This window comes from Desmodus rotundus, chromosome 4 (assembly GCF_022682495.2).
Source record: "Desmodus rotundus isolate HL8 chromosome 4, HLdesRot8A.1, whole genome shotgun sequence".
Classification (NCBI taxonomy): domain Eukaryota; kingdom Metazoa; phylum Chordata; class Mammalia; order Chiroptera; family Phyllostomidae; genus Desmodus; species Desmodus rotundus.
In genome coordinates this window covers 60,894,431-60,898,933 of record NC_071390.1, presented here as the reverse complement: position 1 = coordinate 60,898,933, position 4,503 = coordinate 60,894,431, and the positions used below count along the sequence as shown (strand labels likewise).

General features: G+C 36.0%; 1 non-coding gene across 1 annotated transcript; it reads right to left on the bottom strand.

Moving 5' to 3' along the window:
• Nucleotides 1-2,588: 2,588 nt before the first annotated feature.
• LOC112305652 (U1 spliceosomal RNA) lies at nt 2,589-2,751 on the bottom strand. Its single transcript, XR_002974828.2, has one exon. It is a non-coding gene; the product is annotated as a U1 spliceosomal RNA (small nuclear RNA).
• Between the last annotated feature and the right edge of the window lie 1,752 nt (nt 2,752-4,503).

Genomic DNA, 4,503 nt, shown 5'->3' with positions numbered 1-4,503 from the left:
TCTGAGTCTTCTTAGTCCTTCTAAATTCTTATATAATTGTTTTATCTATTTCAAAGAGACTAGAGTTAAATTTTCAATATTATTGTATACATATTTCCCTTTATTTCTGATAATTTTTTGTCTCATGTATTTGAGGGCTTAGATAGCTCTATAAACATATAAGATTTTTATATCTCCTTGATGAAAGACATTTTATAGTTACATATAACTCTTATGGTAATTCTCTTCATTTGAGGTGTGTATTTTCTGACATTAATGTAGCCTTACAAGCTTTGTCATGTTTAGTGTTTGTACGGGATATACTTCCAACCTGCTTATATTGTTATGTTTAAAGTGTGTATCATAAACAATCTATAGTTGGTTGTGGTAGACAGAAATATGGCCACTCCAAGGATGTCCTTCAAGTTTCCTGGAACTGGTGAAGATGTTATTTTATGTGGCAAAAAGGATTTCACAGTTCTGATTAAGGATTTTAAAATGAGAGAAAAATCCTAGATGATTCAAACTTATCCAATACTCACAGGAGAAAGAGGAAGGGAAGGTTAAAAGAGATATGAATAAAAAAACACACAGGTTTAGGTCGATACGTAGCTGAGAATTAAGGAATGTAGGCTATTGCTTGGGGCTGAAAAACAGGAAACAGATTACCCCATAGACCCTCAGAGGGAACACAGTCCTCTGGACCCATTGGAGACTTCTGACCTCTAGAACTGCAAGATAATACAGGGTGGGGCAAAAGTATGTTTATAGCTGTGAATACATAAAACACAGCATTTATTCTTTTATTTTTTATTTTAAATCTTTAAAAATTTTAATTAAATTTAGTAGGGTAACATCGGTTAACAAAATTATGTTTTGTATTGTGTGTTTACCACACAAAGTCAAGTCTTCTGTGACAATTTATAATCTCTTTATTTTCTTCTACCTCCTCCCACCCCCCTTTCCTCTGGTAATCACTGTGCTGTTGTTTGTGGAAGGTTTATTCTTGTATCATTATTTATTAATGATAGTATTATTTTTCCTATGAACAACTGTAAACTTACATTTGCTCCACCCTCTGTGACAGGAAAGCTCAACTCCATTTTAAGAAAGTCTTGCGGAGCCATGAGCCGCCATGCTAACTTCCGCCTTCTGCTTCTGTAAGCCCCTGCTTCCGCTTTGCGCCATGCCCCGCCCCACATTCTCGCGCCAATAAACGGTGAGCCCCCTGCCTATATAAGCAGGCTTTTGTCTTGCCCCGGGACCCAGAATTTGGAGACTGGCTCCTCTGGGTCCACATGCATAAATAAACTCCACTTCGCTACCCCACAACTTTGTCTGAGTCATTTGTCCCATAACACCTCTATGTGTTGTTTTAGAACATTAAGTTTGTGGTAAATTGTTACAGTGGTAATAGGTAAAACAGTTGGTTCTTGTTTGTATCCAGTTTTATATTTTCTGACTTATAGTTAGAGAAGTGAGTTTATTTACATTTATGTAATTACTACAATATTTTCTTTTTAATTCTCCCAACTTGGTATGTGATTTTTACTTCTGCTCTTTGTTTACCTGTTCTTTCTTTTCTGCATTTTTTGAGTGAATCAAATACTTTTTTATTATTCCTTTCAGAAATACTCTATTAACTCATAAACAATGTAAGAAATTTACATAATATCTTTTCAATGATCACCTTCTTGTCCTTTCTGCACTTATCGTATATGTTATTTCTCCCTTCATTACAAACCAAACAAGATATTATCATTGTTGTTACTTGTACCCATCAATAATCCTTTAAAGACCTTAAATTAGAATATTTTCAAAGGACTTGATACTTACTTACTTTTTTCCTTTTCACTTCTAAATATTTTAGGGGTTTTTATCTAGACTAAGATAAACAGACTGTAAAGAACATCTTTAGTATTTCTTATAGTATAGGCCTCCTGAAAACAATTTTTTTCATACTTTTTTTGTATCTGAAAATGGATTTATTTTGCCTCCATTTTTTATTGTTTCACTAAATATTAAATTATAGGTAAGCTTTTTTTTTTTTTTCTTCATTTACTTTCAGCCTTTCATTTATTTCTGGTCTCTATGGTTTTAGTCCTTATTCCTTTTATTGTTTTCTGTATAAAATCTACTTTTATTTCTTAAATATGATTTTTTAAAAGATTTTATTTATTTATTTTTGGACAGAAGGGAAGTGAGGGTGGAAAAGAGGGAGAGAAACATCAATATGTGGTTGCCTCTCATGTGCCCCCTACTGGGGGCCTGGCCCTGCAACCCAGGCATGTGCTCTGACTGGGAATCCAACTGGTGATCCTTTGGTTCCAAGGCCAGTGCTCCAACCACTGAGCCACACCAACCAGGCCCAACCATTCTTATAGTTAAGTAGTTGTTCATCAAACTGATATGCTATAGCTTTACCAGAATTTGGATATATGAATGGATACTAATGATACAAAGGTATATGAAAACAGATGAATACATCTAGTTGCACCTATACCAAAATGTATATAGACACAGAAATGGAACAGAAATTAATCAAAAGGAAGATTTTGTGGTATGTAGCAGATATTTTGTGCTTTTATTTATTCATTTAACTTTTTTGGGGGGGAAACGGTGAATGTGGTTCCCCACTACCACAAATTATGAAATCGAATTTCCCACATTTGGGGAAATTGCAGGGGTCTGTACATCTGGAATGCAATGGATAAGCCTTGCCCTGGGAAAACCACCTTTGTGATCATGGTATCTCCTCTGCTAGGTAAGTATTATTCATTTAACTTTTAATTCAAGAATTCTTATTGGGCTTTTAATATGTACCATACATTATGATGGATACTAAGGAATCAGATAGGAAAAATTCAAACTATATCCTAAAGAAGCTAGCATTAACAGGCCAGACAAACAACAATAATTGAAAAATGTATGAGAATTGTTATAAAGGCTCTCATGTAAGATATAATTGGAAATCGGAGGTGGGGCTTTTAATACAGATTCAGGTGTCAGGTATAGAGTTTCCTACAAAACCAAATGTTAAAGAAAGTATAGTCATTCTCTAGGTGAAATCAGCCAATGATTGGTCAGAGAACAGTGATGTACAAAGGTGTGGAATTGAGTCAATATGGAGAAATGCTTGTCATTGAGGATGACAGGAAAAGACACTCTGTGGTGAGGACTGGTCAAATGATACCATTGAGCAAATAAAAACCATATAGGATATGTTAAAAATTTGGATTTTAAATTATTCTATTTAATATTAGTTATCTTTATTATTATTTATTATTTATAAAAATAACAAAAGGAGAATTGTTCCTAAGTATGGGAGACATGAAGTGAGTATCTCCTTTGTGCTCTTGTAGTTTCTTAAATGGGCAGTAAGTTCACTAGGATATTCCCTTATTCTTCACAGTACATTCGGTATTGACTTGCGACTATAGTTGCATCTCAATCCATAAAGATTCCATTCCCTTTCATTGGACTGATATGTGGGAAGAACACACAGTTGAAGTGGAGGCACACCATTTTTATGGTTTTACTAATATTTAATTTCAAGTTCTATTTAGAAGTCATATGTAAAGTTTCCTACATATTTTATTGGAACTAAAACCACTATTCCTACTATCCATGTAAACAAACAGGTGGCATTATCAGCAATCACTTTTTCTTTGAAATACCACTTTCTATTGGCAACTTATCTCCATCTCTAAATTCTGTATAAAACATTAAAAATAAAAATGTTTTTGAGTTCAATAGTGTGAGTTGACAATTAAAGGTTTTCTTAATGTCGTGCAAAGAGGTCAGACTTCAAAGTCAAACAGTGACGCAGATGCTGGCCCGCAGGATCCGGTGTTGTAGCTACAATAGACAAATACACAGGGACTACAGAAATCCTGTGGAGAAAACGGGGTGGCATGGCCACTCTCTAAGTGAGAGAGGGCGAGAGGGCTAGAGAGAGCCCAAGAGAGATCCGACCCCTGCCTGGTCAGGCTTTTATTGTTTTTCTGGGCACATTACATGGAGGATGATCCTCATTTACCATGCACAGGTTCACCACAGGTGATTACCTTTTAAGGACGACAAAGGACAGAACACTGCTAATTACTTCAAAGAGAAGGATGTTACAGCTCAAGGGGGAAATTGCTTACACTCTATACTTGGGTGGTTTAGCACAAACTTTAGGAAGGTAAAGATACTCAGTAAACATTTGTTGCCTCAATTCAGGGTGAGGGAATTTTAGCAAGAGCAAGTCTCATAGCAGTCAAGGTACAACACAGGCCTGATTTCCCAGTGGAGAACCTATCCATGGACGTGGGTCCTGCCCACCAACCTCGCTCCCCACTGGCTTTTCCGAGTGGGGGCTGAGCCACATTTCCCATGCTTGGAACAGTTCCCCACAAAACAGATTTGGTTTTGAATCTCAGCTGTTACTTAATGTGTGAACATCAGCAAATCACTTCACTGAACTTCCCAAGTGTAGCCATACTTGGGAACACTGCAGCTTTCATGTAGGCAGAAAATACA